This window comes from Carassius auratus, unplaced genomic scaffold (assembly GCF_003368295.1).
Source record: "Carassius auratus strain Wakin unplaced genomic scaffold, ASM336829v1 scaf_tig00050902, whole genome shotgun sequence".
Taxonomy (NCBI): domain Eukaryota; kingdom Metazoa; phylum Chordata; class Actinopteri; order Cypriniformes; family Cyprinidae; genus Carassius; species Carassius auratus.
Genome location: NW_020527178.1, coordinates 16,136 through 29,752, shown reverse-complemented (window position 1 = coordinate 29,752; position 13,617 = coordinate 16,136). Strand labels below are relative to the sequence as shown.

Genomic DNA, 13,617 nt, shown 5'->3' with positions numbered 1-13,617 from the left:
GATGATTTATATTTGATTTTAGACTGGTTTTGTGGTCCGGGGTCACATATTACATTTTAAAAGTAATTTTTTATGGATTACATGATTACAACATTCACACAAGGGCAGTAAGTATTTATAATTGATTGATTCTTCCTAATTCTTCTTCTTTTTCTTTTTTTTTTTCAGCCAAACCTTTAAAATTAAATATTTTACTAGAAAAATCTCTGAGGAACTTCTGATTTAAAGTAATTAATAACATGTTTCTGGTTCTCTGATGTTGGTCAATGGTCACATTGACATGCAGGTAAACTAAATATAAACTAAAAATAAACTATTTATATTTTTAGTGTTCAAGTGGGGTTTTTTCTATATTTAGGATTTTATTAATTATTAGCTTTTTATCAGCTCGATCAAACCCCACTGCAGATCTCACATTAAGCTCAGTTTTTGTTGTTGATATCCCAAAAAAAAAAAGAATTTTCTCTTTTTTTTTTATATCAATACAGTATGTGTAATGGTAAGTAAAAAAACAAGTTTGATTAAAAAAAATGTAAAATAATAATAATAATAATAATTAGCCAGAATACACAAGCTTTCTGTCAGAACTGTTTAAGTGTTGTTTTATGTACTCGCAAATAAAAATACTTTAAGATTTATAAATCTGTTCTTGAAGTTTTGATAGAAACATTTTTGACTTGTTGAGGTGTTTCATCTGCTCAGAGTCGGGGTTATTATCGTTAACTAAAACTAAAAAAAAAAACTTAACAAAAAAATTGTTACAAATAAAATTACATATTAAAATATATATATTTTTTAAATTAAATTCAATTAAATATTTCAGCTTGCTGCTAAAGCAACCATTTTCTTATTTTTCGGTTTATTTTTGGTTGAAGTACTAAAACAACTAAAACTAAAACCTGATCAATATTATAGACATATAAAACTGATGAAAAAAAACAAAGAAATACTAACATTTGAAGCAAATTTAATGAAAACAAAATTCTAAAATAAAAAAATAATTCAAAAATATAAACAAAAATGAATAATTATTATGATACACGATAATGAAAAGCTCAGAGTCACCTGGATGGTGAGGTACGAGGCGATGAGACCCAGTCCTGCTTGCAGCTCGCACAGAGCATCTTCTCTTCTTACAGAAGCCCGAGAAGGATCTTGGGTTTTATGGGAGCCGGTTGTACAGCGCTCGAACATTGAGCGATCCAGAACGGATGTGATTGAGCGCCCTGCAGGACGGAGAGAAGGAGAAAGATGAACGGAGTGATGGGTCAAAATTAACACTTTCCTAAAAAATCTGTAGAGAACCACTAGAGTTTTCATAAACTGTTTGCCCTTTTATCATAATCTCTTTATTTACATTTTGAATAAAATTTCAACTATTTAAAACTTTTGTGCGTTCACAGTCCTATGGAAGCATGTTTCCACAACGGGGTAAAAAAAAAGGTAAATGTGATATTTTGTCTCACAATTTAGACTTTTTTTTCCATCAAGCAATTTAGCATTTTTTGAGCTTATAATTTGCAGTGTGAGATTAATTCTGAGGAAAAAAATTAGAAAAGTGGAGATATAAAACTGACATTAGTAAGAAAAAATGTAGAGTTTTATGATTTCAATGATTTTTTTAAGCATAAATTTGAAGTAGTTTAAAAAAACTTGAAGTTTTAAGGTTTTTAAGTATTTTGTTAAAGTTTAAAGTATTTTCAAAGCTTGGAGTTTGAAGGATTTTGGTATTTTTACGCTTTAAGTAGTTTGAAAAGATTGACAAGCTTGACAGTCAAGTATTTTTAAATGTTAAATTTTAAGCAGACTGAAAACTAGAAGTTTGATTGTTTTAAGTCATTTTAAGTTAAGTAGTTTGAAAAGCTAGAAGTTTGAATGTGTAAAATATTTTTAAGTTCAAAGTAGTTTAAAAAGCTTGAATTCATAAGTTTGAAGTTGTTTATAAAAGATAGAAGTTTGACAGTTAATTATTTTGAAGTTTGAAGTGGTTTTAAATCTTTAAGATTGTAGGTTGTAAGTATTTTTTAAGTACGAAGTAGTTTAAAGAGCTTGAAATTTGTAAGTTTTTAATATTTCAAAGTTTCAAGTCTTTAAAAGCTTGACATTGATGGTTTTATGTATTTATTAAGTTTGAAGTATCTTGAAAATCTTAAAGTTTGAGTAATTTAAGTATTTTTAAATTGGAATCAGATTAAAATGCTTAAAGTTTAAATGTTTTAAGTTTTATGCAATTTGAAAAGCTTAAAGTTTGAAGGTTAAGTACTTTCAAGTTTGAAGTAGTTTAAAAGCTTGAAGGATTTCAGTATTTTAAGTTTGAAGGTTTAAAGTATGTTTATGTTTTAAGTAGTTTGAAAAGCATGCAGGTTAAGTGTTTTTAAATTTGAAAAAGTGGGGGAAGCTTGAATGTTGAGTAGTTTGAAAAGCTAGAAGTTTAAAAATGTAAAATATTTTTAAGTTTTAAAAAGATTGAAGTTTGAAAGTTAAGAATTTTTAAGTTTGAAGGGGTCTGAAAAGCTCAAGTTTAAAAAGTGAAGTACTTTCAAGTTTGAAGTAGTTTAAAATCTAGAAAAATGTTGGTATTTTTATGTTTTAAGGAGTTCGAAAAGCTTGCAGGTTAAGTATTTTAATACGTAAGTAGTTTAAAAAAGTCATTTAAAAACCTTGACATTTGATGATTTCATTTATTTATTAAGTTTGAAGTAATTTGAAAAGCTTAAAGTTTGAAGGTTAAGTACTTTCAAGTTTGAAGTAGTTTTTAAAAGCTTGAAGTTTGAAGGTTTTAAGTATTTGTTATGTTTTAAGGAGTTTGAAAAAGCTTGCAGGTTAAATATTTGTAAATTCTAAATAGTGGGAAAAGCTAGAAGTTTGAATGGTTAAAATATTTTTAAGTTGAAGTAGTTTAAAAGCTTGAAATTCTTAAGTTTTTAATTTGAAGTTTGCAGTTGTTTGAAAAGATAGAAGTTTGACAGTTAAGTATTTTTAACTTTGTAGTATAAAAGGTTTGTAGGTTTTAAGTATTTTGTTAGTTCGTAGTAGTTTACAAAGTTTGACTTGTGATGGATTTATCTATTTATTAAGTTTGAAGTAGTTTGAAAAGCCTAAAGTTAGAAGAATTTAAGTATTTTTAAATTGGAATCAGATTGAAATGCTTGAGTTTTGAACGTTTTAAGTAATTTGAAAAGCTTTACGTTACAAGCTTAAGTATTTTTAAGTTTGAAGTAGTTTAAAAACGTGAAGTTTTTAAGGGTTTGGGTATTAAATTATGAAGGTGATACCTGCACGACTCTGATGTCGTCACTCCTGCATGCAAACCTCTTGCACTTGCAGCAGAGGAGCTCGTAACTGCCCTGGGTTTTGGGTTTTTTCGGGACTGGCACTGATATGATCCCTCCGGGCTTTGTCTTCCCTCTGGAACATGTCCACCTGAACACACACATACATGTTCGTACGGTCTAGTGCTGCCACACAGCAGAGATGCACTGATGTTTAAAAACATGCGGTGGAAGTGCAGAACCTTGTTTCTGAGGTCGGCGGGGCGGCTCTGCAGCTGCTCGATGGCCTCCTCCACCATCTTCTCCTTAAACATGTTTATTTTCTCCTTCGCAATGCGCTCCTTATTACTGGAGATCAGGAAACACCGGCTGCCCTCCGCTCGACCACGACCTGCACACACACACACACACACACACACACACACACACACACACACACATTTATGCATCAGAGGGAGTGTGTGTGTGTGTGTGTGTGTTTATATGTGTGTAAAAGCATGTGCATATGTTTGTTACCTCGAACTTGCACCATCTTTACCACGTTTCCCACATATTCATACATCAGAACCAAGTTGCACTGTGGGATATCGATGCCTTCATCAGCGACCGATGTGGCGATGAGCATCTTGCTTTGATCAGAGCTCTTAAAGGATTCCAGAATTCCTCTCTGATTGTTCGGAGTCATTCCTGCAGCACAACACAAACGCACACCAATTCGGACTGAAAACCATTTAAAAAATCCATTATAAAAATAAAAAAAAATTGCTAATAAAATAAATTAATAAAACTAAATTAAAACTACATAAACAAAAAATTTAAAACGTAAATAAAAACACATAGAAAAAATAAAAAAATACAATTTAAATCAAAATATTAACAACCACAATAGAAATTTAACTAAAAACTATTTCGTAGGGCTAGTTTTAGAAAATAATCTAATTGCAATTATTCTGACAAAAATTGTGATATCCCTTTCTTTTCTTTTTCTTTTTTTGTTTTTATAAATAAAAGCTCAAGACTTGTTGTGCCTGTTTGTTTGGCCAGAAAATATAATTTTATTTCAATATGATTTTAAAATAATAATAATAATTGTACTGTAAAATAAAAATATTATTATCATTAATAAATGTTTAATTTAACCAAATAAACAATATGAAAAAATAATGCATGATTATAAGAACTTAATAAAAAATTTGTAACATAAATAAAATTATTACTATTATTAATTTTATTATTATATTATAGCACAACTGTAAAATTACAATACAGTTTTGTCATTTTTCAAACATTAAACCTTTGAGCTTTTATTCCAGCTCTGCTTTTTAATTCAAAATTTTATTTGTATTATGTAAATTTGTCTGCAAAACTAATCCCAAGCACTGCGTCAGTCCATTTTGCACAGGAATGTTTGGATTCCCACCTGATCCAGTAAAGTTGGATTTCCGTCCTTTTCCAATCAGGACTCCAGGTTTCAGGAACTTCAGGGAATCAGTCTCGTCGATCCATTTCTTCATGGCCTTATTTATAAAGGTGCACAAACACACACAGGTGAATCCTAAAACACGTTTGAAGAAGCATGCAGATGTCAGGTCACAGAGGTCAGACTCACGTCGGCGAGGGGCTCGTGTCTTGACGAACATGACGGTGCGCGTCTGATCGTTATTGTGGTATTCTTCCTCCAGGATGAACTTCAGCTCATCGAGTTTAGGGTTCTGCTCCCCCTCGGTGGCCAGACGCAGTAACTGCGGCCGCTGACCTGCGTCACACACACACACACACACTCAGACTCGAAACACACGTGTGATGTGCGTCTGTCTGTGAGCTCAGTGAGAGGAGGATTCTTACAGTCGTAGAGCGCGGTCAGCTTCCTCTCGGTCTCGCCGTAGCCGGCGTTTCGGACTTGATCAAAGAACGCGTCCAGATAATCCAGCGCATCTTTAGTCCGCGCGTCTTCATTAATGATCAGAGCATCGTTATATTTCTGAGGGAGATGAGAGCATCACAGAACCCGATCACATGATGTTTGATCAAATCATTGATTTTGCAATAAAATCATTTAAATCATATTTTATCTCTCTCTCTCTCTCTCTCTCACCCGCAGGTGTTCAGTGTAGTTGTAGAGATCTCTGCAGATGCGTCTCTCCTCGTCTGCGTTCTTCATCTGTAAGACTTTGCAGCTCTTTTGAACCGAGACGATCCATTGCTCATATTTCTGCGAGCCGTACTCGCGGTTCTGGATGTTCGACAGGTTCTCTGAGAGAGAGACGGGACACGTGTGTGTTAGTGTGTGTGTGTGTGTACAGCGTGTGTGTGCAGGTGTGGACTGCGTACCGATGTTGAAGGTCTTCTGCGCCAGCTGCTCGATGTTACTCATGATGTTTTTGATTATTCTGATGAAGGGGTGACTCGTGCACTGTTGAACCTCAAAAAACACTGACACACACACACATGGCATTAATAATCACGTGTCGCAGCTAATGTCGTATGTGTGTACTGTATTTTGCTGACTTTTCTCAGGCGTGTGCACGTATGACTTGAGCTCATCCTTGTGCTGGGTGACTGTGGTGATGACCCTTGGTGTCCAGGTTGGCACAGAGCTGTAAGATGTTGTTCTCTGCCTCCAGTCCGTTCTTGAATGAACCGATGCCGACCGACGCGGTCAGGCCCACAATCTGAGAGTAAACCAATCAGGACACGGATATAAGAAAAGAACAGAATACAACTGGATATAGCAATAATAGAAAAGACAACTACATAGCTACAGAGGCCAAGCAGTTCGGAAGAGGTAAAGTAATGAATGTAGAAATAGAACAAAACAGGATAAGACAACAGTGTGGAAATAAAATAAAAAAAGAGAACAAAACAGGACTGAATAAGACTAAATACTGGGTGATAAAATAGATAAATAAATAAAATAATATAAAAGGATTTGATAAGATAGGATCTGCGCCCCTACATAAAATAAAAATAATTAACTATAATACAATAATTAATGTAAAAATAGAACAAACCAGGACTGGGTAAAACAAAATACTGGGTGATAAAAAAAGAAAAGAAAAGTAAAGATAAAAAAAAAAGAATTTAAATAAAAATAGACCAAAAGAATATAATAGAATAAAATATAACAACAAAACAGAACATAATATAACAGAATAAATTAGAACAGGACAGAATAGAATAGAATAACAGAATAGAAAAAAATATAACAACCGAGTATAATATAATAGAACAGAATAGAATAAAAAGAAATAGAACAAAATAGAAGGAAATAGAACAGAATATAATAATAGAATAAAATAAAAAATAAAAAATAGAATGAAATAGAACAACGGAATACAATAAAATAGACCAGAACAGAATACAATAAAAATAAATAGAACAGAATAGAATGAAATATAACAGGATATAATAATAGAACAGAATACAACAACAGAACAGAATAAAATAAAATAGAACAATATAAAATAGAACATAATAAAATAGAACAGGACAGAATAGAATAGAATAATATAGAACCAAATATAATAGAATAAAAGAGAACAACAGAATAGAATAGAATTAAATAAAATAGAACAGGATAGAATAGAATAACATAGAACCAAATATAATAAAATAAAAGAGAACAACAGAATAGAATAGAATTAAATAAAATAGAACAGGATAGAATAGAATAGAATAACATAGAACCAAATATAATAAAATAAAGAGAACAACAGAATAGAATAGAATTAAATAAAATAGAACAGGATAGAATAGAATAACATAGAACCAAATATATTAGAATAAAAGAGAACAAAAGAACAGAACAGAAAAGAACAGAATTAAATAGAATAGAATTAAATAAAATAGAACAGTACAGGATAGAATAGAATAACATAGAACGAATATAATAGAATAAAAGAGAACAACAGAACAGAATAGAATAGAATTAAATAAAATAGAACAGAATAGAACAGGACAGAATAGAATAGAATAACATAGAACCGGATATAATAGAATAAAAGAGAACAACAGAACAGAATATAATAGAATTAAATAGAACAAAAAAAGCACAGAATAGAATAAAACAGACCAACATAATAGAATAAAATAAAATAAAATATAACAACAGAATAGAATAAAAAACAGAACAGAATAGAATGGAACAGAATAGAATAAAAAACAGAGTAGAATAGAATAGAATGAAACAGAACAGAATAGAATAATAGAATAAAATAGAACAGAATAGAATATAATGAAAAGAACAGAATATATAATATAATAGAACAACAGAACCGAAGAGAACAGAATAGAACAGAATAGAACAGAAGAGGCTGTGGATTATAATGGAGTGCGGTGCACCTGTGGCAGTGAGTGTGTGCCGCTGGAGAGTTTGGTGTCCAGGTAGCGGGTCATGATGTTGTTGTAGGGGTGTTTTCCGGTCGTGTTGTGACACTCGTCGAACAGAATGAGTGACAGCATCTCCAGAGACGTCACGTCAGCGCTCTGCAGCGCGTTCACCAGGATCTGAGCCGTCATCACCACAATATCATTATTCTCTATGAGGCAGTGCACGGGCACATGGTCCATATCACCACACATCCCCGTCACCCTGCAGATCACAACACACACACACACACACCGTCATCTACAGCTGGAATCATCCTAATGGTTCAATGTTTCTGAAAGAGTCGCTCAAGCTCACTAAGGCTGCATTTATTAAATCAATACTGTATAAATTCTGAAATATTATCGTAATTTAAATAAGCAGTTTTCTGTGTGAATCTGTGTTAAAGTGTAATGTATTTCTGTGATGCTCCGCTGTATTCTCAGCATCATTCCTCCAGTCTTCAGTGTCACATGATCTTCAGAAATCAGAATAATGTGATGATTTACTGCTTCATATTTTGAATGCATGTTTGTGTGTGTGTGTGTGTGTGTGTGTGTGTGTGTGTGTGTGAGGCATCGTGCCTGACGTTGGGATCCTTGCTGGAAAAGTGCTCCTTGAAAAGTTTGTACTGCTGTTCATAGACTTCGACCTTGGTCGCCAGAAACACGATCTTTGCTCTTTCGGGAAACTGCTTCAGGTGATATTCACAGATGGCCAGGGCCACTATGGTTTTTCCACATCCTGAGGGAAGGAGTGGATAGGACAGTTAGAAAGGCAACACAATCATGACGTGCTTTTCTCATACATGCATGTGTCATTTTTGACTTAAGTTTGTTTTCTTTATTCTTAATCAAAAAATCATAACTGGAGATGAACTGGATCGAATCAAATCAATCTGATTTTCCATATTTCAGACTGACTGTATATAGATGAATCAATCACAGTGATCTCAATGTCATGTATTTGTGACTCAGTGCACCTGTGGGAGCGCAGATGATGGTGTTCTGGCCCTGGACGGCCGCGGCGGTCAGCTCCTTCTGATATTCTCTCAGCTTGCGCTCACCTGATCGCTCAGGTTTCCCTGTGCAGAGGTCAAAGGTCAGATGCGGGCTCTCAGGTGACGTGTGGTGTTGATGTTGGGCTGTGTACCTGTGAAGCCGCCCGGTTCCTCTGTGACCGTGAGGTTGTTGAGGCTCAGCAGCACGTCTTCAGTCTCGGCCTCCTCTCTGAACTCAAAGCACACGGTCGTCATCACGTCCTCCGCCTCTCCGTCCCATTCACCGGCCTTCACCTCCACACCTCCTCCATCTGCAGAACATCATCCTACCATCATCACACAGACAGAGAGAGAGATGGATAGACGGATAGACGGATGGGTGGGTGGATAGAGAGATAGATGGATGGATGGATGGATAGATAGATAGATAGATAGATAGATAGATAGATAGATAGATAGATAGATAGATAGATAGATAGATAGATGGATGGAGGGATGGAGGGATGGATGGATGGATGGATAGAGGGATGAATAGATGGATGGTGAGATGGATGGATGATGTGGATGGATAGACAGATGGATAGATAACTGGATGGATGGATGGACTGATGGATGGATATAGACGGATGGATGGATATAAACAGACGGATGGATAGATGAATGGATGGACATGGATGGATGGATAGATAGATAGATAGATAGATAGATAGATAGATAGATAGATAGATAGATAGATAGATAGATAGATAGACAGATGGATGGATAAATGGATGGATGGATGAATAGACAGTTGATTGATGGATGGATGGACAGATAGATAGATAGATAGATAGATAGATAGATAGATAGATAGATAGATAGATAGATAGAGAGACAGATAGATGGATAGATGGATAGATAGATAGATAGATAGATAGATAGATAGATAGATAGATAGATAGATAGATGGATGGATGGAGGGATGGAGGGATGGATGGATGGATGGATGGATAGAGGGATGAATAGATGGATGGAGAGATGGATGGATGATGTGGATGGATAGACAGATGGATGGATAGACGGATGGATGGATGGACAGATGGATGGATATAGATGGATGGATGGATATAAACAGACGGATGGATAGATGAATGGATGGACATGGATGGATGGATAGATAGATAGATAGATAGATAGATAGATAGATAGATAGATAGATAGATAGATAGATAGATAGATAGATAGATAGATAGATAGACAGATGGATGGATAAATGGATGGATGGATGAATAGACAGTTGATTGATGGATGGATGGACAGATAGATAGATAGATAGATAGATAGATAGATAGATAGATAGAGAGACAGATAGATGGATAGATGGATAGATAGATAGATAGATAGATAGATAGATAGATAGATAGATAGATAGATAGATAGATAGATAGATAGATGGATGGATGGATGGATGGAGGGATGGAGGGATGGATGGATGGATGGATAGAGGGATGAATAGATGGATGGAGAGATGGATGGATGATGTGGATGGATAGACAGATGGATGGATAGACGGATGGATGGATGGACAGATGGATGGATATAGATGGATGGATGGATAGATGGATGGATGGATGGACAGATGGATGGATATAGACGGATGGATGGATATAAACAGAAGGATGGATAGATGAATGGATGGACATGGATGGATAGACGGATGGATGGATGGATAGATGGATGGACGGATAAACGGATAGATAGATAGATAGATAGATAGAGAGACAGATAGATAGATAGATAGATAGATAGATAGATAGATAGATAGATAGATAGATAGATAGATAGATAGATAGATAGATAGATAGATGGATGGATGGATGGATGGAGGGATGGAGGGATGGATGGATGGATGGATAGAGGGATGAATAGATGGATGGAGAGATGGATGGATGATGTGGATGGATAGACAGATGGATGGATAGACGGATGGATGGATGGACAGATGGATGGATATAGATGGATGGATGGATAGATGGATGGATGGATGGACAGATGGATGGATATAGACGGATGGATGGATATAAACAGAAGGATGGATAGATGAATGGATGGACATGGATGGATAGACGGATGGATGGATGGATAGATGGATGGACGGATAAACGGATAGATAGATAGATAGATAGATAGATAGATAGATAGATAGATAGATAGACAGATAGATAGATAGATAGATAGATAGATAGATAGATAGATAGATAGATAGATAGATAGATAGATAGATAGATAGATAGATAGACAGATGAAGTGTTACTTGTCTCCAGCATGTCTCGAGCCTCGTCTAAGTCACAGTTTTCCAGAGCGATCTTCAGCAGTTTGAACCAGTTGGGTTTGTCTGAGCGCAGAAGACTCATCACCAGTTTCTCACTGGCAGCGATACGACCTCGCTGACTCTCCTCCTGTAACACACACACACACACACACGTGAGGACACAAACACACACACACACCAACACACACACACACACACACACACACGTGAGGACACAAACACACGTGCACACATCACCAGCCTGTGCGCTTCTGTAGAGACTCACCGCCCGGATCTCCTCACACTCTCTGGGCTTCAGACAGTCGTTCATGTGCGCGAGCAGCTCGCTGGGCTTCATGTGCTTCGTGATTGACGGTTCGATCCTTTCCAGAAATCTCCTGTGTTCGTTCAGCTCCTCTAACTTCTGGAAGTCCCACTCTTTAATGGCGTCGTGCAGTCCGGTGTACTCTACAGTACATAAACACACACACATCCTCAGCATCTGCCCTGATCTCGAGGCATGCGTGAGCCCTGCGGCGGTCACTGAACTCACCCGAGGCCAGCAGGGTGTCCAGAAAAGCTTGAAACCAGCCCACTTCCTCTAGATAATACATCTGGTCCAGCAGCATCTGGGCAGCTGTGGTCACAGACGTCATCTCTGTAGAGAGAATGCTCTCCACCATCTCTGTGCACAGAGACAACAGAATAGAAGTGAAAACTAGTTGCCAAAAAAAGTCTACGGTAAATTAACACCCTTCTCTATTAATTACATCTATTAAATCTATTAATTACATTAATTTTTTTTACCTTGTTACACAGTCATATCTTCAAAAACAATTATAATAATAGCTTTTTTAACACATTAAAAAAGGAAAGATTTATTTTTATTAAAATTGTCAGTCAAAATAAAAAAATAATAATAGTTTTAACTTTAACATATTAAACATAAAAAAATATATATTAAAATTGTCAGTCAAAATTTTTTTTACACATTTAATTTTAAAGAATTTTCATTCAAACTGACTTAAAAAATATTAAAAATTTAATTAAAATAATAAATATATCTAACAATACAACTCTATCCCGTGCAAAAATATAAAGAAAATTAAACAAAAATGTTTTAATTAAAAATGTATTTCAATATAAATAAATGTAACAGTTAACTTCACACATTCACAATATTAATTTATAACTATATACACATTTAATCTATATGCAAACAAACCAATACATAAACATAAATACAAATACAGTCAGCTGAAACTCATTGACTTTTAATGCATCCTTTACATAATTCTTTACAGTATGTGTTCCCTTTATGACAATCCTGAAGGACATAAGAGTTTTCAGGTTCCTACAGCCATTTAATTCAACTGTCCAGAAAACAGACATTATTCAACACAACACAAATTTAATTCTATTGTAGAATATTCAATTAGACTCAACAAATTGAAGGATGTTTTCTCGAAGATAAAGCAGGCTTGCAACAGACTTTATAGAACGAGCAGTTGCTGATGTTGCGTCTGTTTGTTCATCAACTCTCACCTTTATCGAGGTATATCGTCATGAAGTTCTTGACGACTGACGGTCGTAAAAACTTCGTGATATAATCGCTAAAGCGCCGCAGATTTTCCTTCTCCAGCTCGTACATTTCTGCGGCGATTCAGCACTCGATGACTGACTGACCGAGATTCACTGCAGCTGCTCCAGAAACAAAAGCGAAAGTAAAAACGACGAAACGAAACTCAAACTACGAAAAAAAACGCTGTCTCAAAACCGAGCGAGCTGCCTACACAGGCGCCTTGCGAAAGCTCGGCCGCGCGCTTCTGCGATGCGCGAACATGCCGCCTTGGTAGCGCGCACACGAGACTTTGAGACACAGCCAACTCTCCCAGAGCAAAAGCTTAATTGTTTTATTCTGCTAAAACACCAAAAAAGCCAATTTTGGAAGGGTACACGAGTTTTTAAATCTTTGAATATTAAAAAAAAACTTTGAAGTGAGTGGGATTGTTATTAACTTTCCTTTCGCTGGAACTGAAATTAGAGCCGTGCCTTTTCGCGATAAATACACAAAACCCTTAAAGGGGAATTGCATAAAATGACTTCACCTCGTAGTGCCAAAGGGGGCGTGTGCATTACACATCTTTGATGATGAAAACTAAAAATATATAAATAATTATCTAAAAAAGTTAATTAAAGAAAGTCACCATAGTGACCCGTAGGTCTGCAAGACTGCCGTTAAATATCTCTTGATCTGGAAATCACCTACAAACGTCTGATAGATGTCTTTAAGATTTACATCATAAACATCTTAAAGACATCTTCTAAATGTCTATTTGACATCTGAGTCTCCATGATGGCCTCGTGGTTAAAGGCAACAAGAGGCGATTCCTGTAATCCGATAAAAATCTTTCTTTGGAGCAAGCATCCACTTGGGCTTCTGAAGTTTAATTTTGTTATATACTAAGCGGGAACATTTTGCAGCATTGCTTTTGAAAATGGTGGGAAAAGAACCTATATTGAAATATTCTATGGTGAAACCCGGGTGTCTTGTAAACAGGATTTATGTATTTCAAGCCATTTTGGTGGAAAATCATGTGGATGTAGCTGCAATTTCCAAGACTTGGTTTACCCCCTACATCCCTGAGGATCTATTGGGTATTTATGGATACCCTTTATTTTTAACCAC

At 35.4% G+C, this 13,617-nt stretch overlaps 1 pseudogene; it reads right to left on the bottom strand.

Annotated features, from left to right (window-relative positions):
• Window positions 1-3,255: 3,255 nt before the first annotated feature.
• LOC113089751 (probable ATP-dependent RNA helicase DDX58) lies at window positions 3,256-12,643 on the bottom strand (annotated as a pseudogene).
• Between the last annotated feature and the right edge of the window lie 974 nt (window positions 12,644-13,617).